This window comes from Trichosurus vulpecula, chromosome 5 (genome assembly GCF_011100635.1).
Source record: "Trichosurus vulpecula isolate mTriVul1 chromosome 5, mTriVul1.pri, whole genome shotgun sequence".
In the NCBI taxonomy this organism is placed as follows: domain Eukaryota; kingdom Metazoa; phylum Chordata; class Mammalia; order Diprotodontia; family Phalangeridae; genus Trichosurus; species Trichosurus vulpecula.
The window spans coordinates 285536074-285544679 of NC_050577.1; positions in this window are offsets into that span (position 1 = coordinate 285536074).

The window sequence follows — 8606 nt, forward strand, 5'->3', positions numbered from 1 at the left end:
TGCAAGGGACAGTTTCAGAGAAACTTCAGATAAAGTAGGATGAACTGATGCAGACTGAAATAAGCAAAGGCAGGATAATAATTTATACAATGATCACAGCATTATAAAAGAAAAACAAAAATAAATTCTTATGAAAGTCTTAAGAACTATCATCAGTGTAACTGGTCAATAGATTGGTCAATCATGACTTCCAAAGAATGATGAAAAATCATGCAGATTTCTACCTCTTGCGAGAGAGATTTCTAACAGGCAATCTGTGAATGTGTTTTGCATAATTACATTTGTTACAAAGGTGGGTTTTTGTTAGGGGGATGTTTGGGGGCTTGTGAGGATGATACTAAAAAGAAAGAAAAAAAGCATCATGAGTCATTAAAAATAAATAAACGGGGGGGGGGCAGTTAGGTGGTGCAGTGAGTAGAGCACCAGCCTTGGAGTCAGGAGGACCTGAGTTCAAATCTGGCCTCAGACACTTGACACACTTGCTAGCCGTGTGACCTTGGGCAAGTCACTTAACCCCAATTGCCCTGCCTTCCCCCCTCCAAAATAAATAAGTAAATAAATAAACAAACAAACAAACAAACAGGAGGAGACACAAACAGGGCAGTATAGGGACTATTATGTTAAATTTGGAATGTAAAAAGCTGCATATATAGCTATATATTGTGAAGTCATGATTTCATAGAGTCCTCTTTTTGTATCTTTATACAGAGAAATATTCAAGTTTGTTGTTGTTTGTCAAAATTCATAATAAGAGGGAAATTAATTTTTTCCTCTTTCCTATCTTTCACTACCTTATATCAGGACTGACAGTTAATTTTAGTTTATTGTTTATTCTATTGAATCAACGTCTAGTTTGGGGTTTTTTTTGTTTTGGGGTTTTTGTGCCACTAATTACTACCCCTAAATGAAATGTAGCCATTAGACAGAGAAGACTTTCTATATCAATTACACACATGGTTAATCACATCTTTATAATCAACCATATATTTCTGTAGGATTTTTTTTTCTGAGCTTACTAAGTAGGAGCTATATTAAACTCCATTCTATAGTTGAAACGAATGACTTCCTCTTCCAGGAGGCAACTTGGTACAGTGGACAAATTACTGAATTTAGAAGGAGACTTGGATTTGAATCTCCACTCTGCTACTTATTACTTATGTGACCCTGGGTGAGTTGTTTAACTTTGCTTAGCCTCAGTGTCATCAATGGTAAAAATGTAGTATTGGACTAGGTGACCTTGAGGGTTACTTTGAGCTTTAAATCATGTGATTCCATATTTCATGTGAAGTATACGAAACATCCATAAGGAAATATAGACGAGAAAAGGAGGTGGGCCAGTTGCGTAGTGAGACCTAGAGAAAGCAGTCATATAGAAGGTTGTTCTAGTAGCTGTGACATATTCTTAAAATCAGAGGAGGGCCCTTGGTGTATTGGGTCAGTTCTTACGGAGGATTTATGAAAGGACATGAATTACACAGGGTAAGAGCTGGGCTGCAATCTGCATGGGGGATGGAGGGTCCACACCTCTGATGTTCTATCTCTGTTGAAATATTGGTCTGTCTCTCATCCCTATTCTCTTGTTTCCTTTTATGAGCTTTTAAAAACTCTCACTAATAAACAAAAGTCATCAAGGGAGTCTGAACCTGATCTATATATTTGCAAAGTCACATAAGCCTGTAATTTGACAAACCTCTCCACGTTATTATGCCTGAAAATAGATCCTCCTCATCATTTCTAGTGTGCAGGATCATATTTTTATGTGGTTGTAAAGTTTCCCTGAGGACACAGAATTTGCCCAGCTTGTGCTTTTAGATCTTTCAGGAGACTGAAGACCTGTTTCAAGGCAGTTGACATTGCTTGTGCTTAACAGTCTTCTTGGAGCCATAAATGAATGTCAAAAATCCATATCAATATCACAGGATATATTTGGGGCCCTTAATGTCATGAGTCATATAAAATGTTACCTGGGATACCTGCAGAACAGAGTTTGAGTGAATGACAAAACACTACAGTGTTTCATTCTGAACAGTTCCTTCTCTGTTTTGGAAGCTACCTGGTCTTTAATTCTATTCTCTTAGTTGAGTTCTATTCTCTTAGTTAATTCTATTCTCTTAGGGCCATGCTATCAGCACTTTCTCTTTAGTATGCACATCATAATGAATTCCTTCTCTCTCCACCTGACTTTGTCTGAGATAATGGTATGGAGGATCCCTATCCCACCTATGCCCCACCTTGACCAGATAAGGTGATGCCATTTTAACTACAGAAAAGAGTTTAGTGTAGTCCTCATGCAGTAAACTCGTTATCTGGTTCATTATAATGATGTGGTTAAACATATATGTAACAGTAGATATGCCAGCCTTTGAGGAACTGGAGGTCTACTCATGCTCAGAATTCATCTAAAGTGAAAGCCTGATATTAGTCATTTTCTAGTTGAATCATCCTCAGATGTCCCAGTATGAAATGCCTTTTCTTCCTTTCTAAGCATTACTCAGCCACCACATACCATAAAGGTTCTTTCTTGGGGTCAAGTGTCAGCAGTTTAACAAGAATGCTATATAGTTCTCACAATATATGATTCTCACCTATCATGTCCTTTGTACATAGGAGACACTTAATATTTATTAAATTGAATTGACTTCAAATAATAAAATACCTATCCCACAACAACTGACCAGAGGTTGATACTTTTAGTTGTTAATTAAATTAGTTTTTTTCAACAAACAAAAATACACTCCCACCCTTCCTATGTTATTAAAAATAAACAAAACAAAATGTTTATAATAAATATTCATAATCAATTCAAACAAATTCCCAAATTGGTCATATCTGAACAAAAATGTCTCTATCTGCAACCTGAGCCTGTCATCTCTCTGTCAGGAGGTAGATGGCATGTTTCAAGTAGATCAGCAAGTATTTAAGTGCTTACTATGTGCCAAGTGCTGAGCTAAGCACTGAGAATATGAATACACGCAGCAAGAAACAGTCCCTGCCCTCAAAGAACTTAGCTTCTAATGGAGCAAAGACAGCACCTAAAAGGGAGCTGAAAACAGTGGGGGGAGGTGAAGGTACCTGGCACAGGTGTGTGATAGTGAAAGTCTGGTGAGTCAACTATGCAACCTGGGAAGGAATGGAGATGTGATCGCCTGGACCTCCTTAAAAGGAGGCTCCAGACAAGCAGAGGGAGAAGACATAGGGGAAGAATGTATTTCCAAAGTTAGAAGTAGTCCAAGGGGTTGAGTGATCTTTTAGGGTGAAAAGGTTTCTGAGGCATAAGAGAGAAAGTCCTGTGGAAATGAATTAGTAGTGTAACCTGGAGACAAATGAGTTTTTCACTTTCAATGAGATTCATGAGTCTGGAATTCTGGTTGGTCTGATTAGAGTTCTTAAGTTTTTCAAAATTGTTTGTCTTTACAATGCTGTTGTTATTGTATAAATTGTTCTCCTAGTTTTGCTTACTCTACTCTGCTTCATACAAGTTGTCAAGAAAAAAAAAAAACAAAACTAATACAATACTGTTCTTTGTATTCAGGCCCAAGTCTGTGAGAAACAATTTTATTTAATTTAACAACAATTTATATAGAAGCCATTTCTAATTTGGAGAAAAAGATGTCCATAATTGGACATCCAACATGATTTTCTACCTCACAAAAAGCTCAGGTGACATTTCAGAAATCTTACATAAAGAAAAGACATCCTAAAATTAAGCCTAGGTTAACATGCCTAATAGTTGAACAGACACATCTCTACCCCCTTACTTCTGGACTCCTCTTCTCTAGGAAGCAATGAGATGCCTTCCATAGATCTACATAATAATTCTAAATTGAATAGGAGATGACTTGAATATCTCACATGGAATGGAAGAGAGTACTCCACGTGGTGTGGACCCTAGTTTAATTCTTTCAGGAGATAGAGGGAGGAAATTGCCTTTAAATGGATCAATATTGTGGTCATGTTCAGGGGTGGAGGAAGGCAATGTTCTTCTATAGACCAGAGATACTATTGGTTAAGTTTCTAGTTGTCACCCTTAATCTATTCACATAATGAAACATCTTTTTTGCCTAATCTATCCCATTCACTTTCCCAGTGGTCTTTTTCCAGGAGTATAGAAAAGGCCTTTAGAAGAAAATAGTATTTCTTATGATTTCTAGAGAAGCTAAAAAGAGATTTTTATTGTACCACAACAAAGTTTTCCTAGGTTTCTCTGAAATGACTCCTTTTGTCATGTTTTATAGCGCAATAGTATTCCATTACACTCATATGCCATAATTTGTTTGCCATTTCCCAATCAATGGCTACCCCTTTAGTTTCCAGTTCTTCACCACTACCACAAAAAGAGCCACCAAAAATTATTTTAGACATAAGGGTTCTTTCCTCTTTCTTGGATCTGTTTGGGAATATAGCCCTAGTATTGCTGAGTTAAAGGTTATGCACATTTTAGTACTTTTTAGGGCATAGTTACAAATTGTTTTCCAGAATGAACCAATACATTAATGTACCTGTTTTTGCAGAGTCCTCTCAGCATTAGTTATTTTCCTTTTTAAAATTCATTGGTTTTCTAGGTTTTTTTCAGTTGTGTCCCCAGTTCACTGATCTATTTCTTCTCTCTTTTATTGATGAAAATATTTAGAAATATAAATTTTCTCCTAAGAACTATTTTGGTTGCGTCCCCAAAATTTGGTATGTTGTCTCACTGTTGTCACTGTCTTTGACGAAATTATCTATTGTTTCTATTATTTATTCTTTGACCCACTAATTTCTTAGTATTAAGTTATTTAGGCTCTAGATAATTTTAAATTGTTTCTTCAGTGGCATGCTATTCAATATAACTTTTATTATATTATGGTCCACAAAAGATATGTTTAATTTTTCTGCTTTCTAGCATTTGATTGTGAGATTTTATTCCCTAAAAATGGTCTTTTTAAAAAAATAAAGATGCCGTGCACAGCTAAGCAATACATATACTCCTTTCAATTCCCATCTAATAATTGCCAGAAGTTTATAATATCTTACTTTTCTAAAATTCTGTTCAAGTCCTTAATTTCTTTTTTGTTTATTGTTTGGTTAGATTACTCTATGTTTGAAAGCGATATGTTGAGTTCCCTTACTATTGTAACTTCTCTCCCTATAACTCATTTGATTTTCCTTAAAGTATTTAAATGCCATTCTCTTTCAGTGAAAGAATGGTTCGTAATGATATTAATCCATTGTATATAGTAACTTTCAGCAAAATGAGGTGTATCTTTTTAATCAAGCCTTTTGTTGTTGTTGTTGCCTTGTTTAAAATCATGATTGCTACCCCTGCCCTTTTTTTTTACTTTATCTGAAGTGTAATAGATTTTGCCCCTTATTTTAACTTTGTATTAATCTTTACATATCAAATATGTTTCTTGTAAATAACATATTATTAGAATCTCTTTGGTAATCCAATCTGCAATTCTCTTCCATTTTATTGTGATTTCTTCACATTAATAGTTATGATAATCAATTGTATATTTCCCTCTGTCCTGTTCTTTTATACTTTTCTTTCTCTTTGCTTCCTACCATCTCTTATTTACTATTTTTTTTTTACAAATCAGTTTTTATTGATGTCTTTTTTCACATCATTGTAGTTTCCAAAAGTATCCTTCCTTCCCTCCCCATCCCAGAAAGCCAATCCATATAACAAATAGAATTTTTTTAAGACATAAAGAAGAGGGAAAATCAGCACAATCAATTAGTACACTGGAAAAATATAAAAAACATGTTCAATATGTACCACCAGTGGACCTCCTACCTCCAGAAAGTGATGGGTTGAGAACATCTTCTCGTGCTTGTTATTTATAATTTTGTAATATTCGCTAATAATTTGTATTATGTGTAGTTCTCTTCATTTTCATTTTTGTAGTCATTTTTATGTTGCTTTCTTGGCTTTTCATACTTTATTCTGAATCAGTTCATGTAGATCTTTCCATGCTTCTTTGTGTTCATCACATTCATCATTTCTTATTTATTCAGTCATTTTTTCAATTGTGTCCAACTCTTCATGGCCCCATTTGGGGGTTCCTTGGCAAAGACAGTAGAATGGTTTGCCATTTCCTACTCTAGTTCATTTTACAGATGAGGAAACTGAGGCAAATAGGGTTAAGTGATTTGCTCAGGGTCACACAGCTAGCAGTCATCTGAGGCTGGATTTGAACCCTCAAAGAGGAGTCTTTCTGACTCTAGGCCCCTCACTATATCCTCTGTGCCACCTAGCTGCCCATCATTTCCTATAGCACAATACTATTTTTTACATTCATGTGCCACAATTTGTTTAGTCATTCCCCAATTGATGGACATTTATTTTGTTTTTGCTATCACAAAAAAAGACGTAGTTATAAATATTTTGTATATATGGGGACTTTCTTCATTCTGATGGCCCTTGGGGTAAAAGCCCAGTACTGGAATTCCTGGATCAAAGGGTATGGGTATTTTAGTCACTTTATTTGCATGATTCCAAATTGCTTTCCAAAATGGTTGTATTAATTTACAGCTTTACCAATAATGCAATAGTGTGCCTATCTTCCTACAACCCCTCCAACATTGACTCCTCCTAACTGCCCTAAAAATGATAAAGTTGTTAGGAGTTAAATGCATCATCTTCTCATATAGTAATGTAAACAGATTAACTTTATTGAGTCCCTTATGTTATGGGTCTTGTGTTTAGTTCTAGTCTGTTCACTAGGAATGCTCAGAAGTCCTCTATTTCATTAAATATCCATTTCTCCCTCCCCCAAAGGATTATCCTTAGTTTTGCTGGATAAGTTATTCCTGTTGTAATCCTTGTCTTCTGGAATATCATATTTGAAGTCCTCCACCCCTTTAGTGTGGAAGATGCTTAATCTCGTGTGATTCCACCTGTGGCTCCACAGTATTAGAATTGTTTCTGTCTGGCCGCTCGCAATATTTTCTTGACCTGGAAGCTCTAGAATTTGACTATGATATTCCTGAGAGTTTTCATTTTGGGCTCTCTTTCAGGAGGTGATCAATGGATTCTTTCAATTTCTATTTCGCGTCTGGATCTGAGATATTGGGGTAATTTTCCTTATAATTACTTGAAATATTATGTCTAGGCTCTTTTTGTTTTTTGATCAGGGCTTTCAAGTAATCCAATAATTCTTAAATTATCTCTCCTTGGTACGTATTGCAGGTTAGTTGTTTTTCTAATGAGCTATTTCATATTTTTGTCTATTTTTCCATTCTTTTGACTTTGTTTTATTGTTTTTTGATGTCTCATGGAGTCATTAGCTTTCACTTGCTCTCCCCATGATGATTTTTTCCCCATTGGCACTGAAATCTTTCTCCTTTGTCCATGTCCTTCTACTTTGCTGGGTGTCATTTGTTCCAGGTGTTCTAGTTCCTGTTTTCCTGAAGCAGGATGAATGGTATAACATACCAGATCCCTGAAGATAATACTCATTATAAGATCCCCATCTCCCTTTTTAGAATATCTATCTTCTCTGCCCCCTTCCACACCTTTTCCCCCCATCTCTCAATCCCTCCCTTTTTCTATAGGCTATTTCTTCTCAAGAGACTGCAGGAGTTATTTTCCCTTCATTGTTAGCCTTCGACATGATTAGAGGGGATCACTGTTCTCTTTCTTCTTCCTTCCCTCACCACTTTTATGTACCCCCTCCCATTCTGTAATTTTGTTCCATTAAAAAAATTGATTCTCCTTAAGTCAGAGTGTTGTTAGGTTTAGTCTTTGATGTTTCAAGCCTATTTTTCCATCATCACTTTTGTTTGACTTCTACTTTCACCCTTGACTCCTTGTGTACTTTTAAAAAGAAATCTCTTAATGGTCTCTCTGTTATTATCCTTGCCTGTTGTATTTGTTTTTCTGGATTTCTGTTGTCTGAAGAGTTGGAGAAGCAAATAATTTCTTTAGGTCTGGTTTTTTTCCTTGAAATGTTTCAAATGCCTCTTTTTAATTGAACAGCCATCTTTTTTATTTATTGTTAGGCTTAGATTTGCTAGGTAGGTCACCTTGGGCTGCATTTTCAGCTCCTTGCTCTTCGGAACACATTATTCAGTTCCCTCCTGAAGTTTCTGACAGGTGCAGAATAGTCTTGTGATTCAAATTTTCTTTCATTCATATTGGAAAGTCTATCTCCTGGTTGCTTATTTATTATTTATGGAATTGTTAAATTTAATCACTGTGTATCTCAGAGTTTGTAGAATAGGATTTTTTTTCCTGGAGGAGATCTGTATATTCTTTTGATTGGCACTTTGTTTTCTGTGTTCAGGAGTTCTGGGAAGTCTTCTTGTATAATTTCTTGCATTATAGTGTTAAGTTTTTTGACTTGTCATGTTTTTTCTAGGAGGTCTATGATCTTTAAGTTGTCTCTATACATTCTGTCTTTGAAATCAATATGTTTTGTTCACATGAAAAACATACTTTCTTTTACTTTTCTTCCTCCATATTGTCCTTCGCTCTCATGTATTTTCATTCCTAATCAGCTCTCCTGTTTTTTGTTTCTTTGGCGAGATTTACCAGCATAGATTTAAGTTTTTCTATTCTGCCAATTATTTCTGCTATGCAAGCCATTAATTCCACTTTTACAATTTTTATTTTTCTTTTAAAT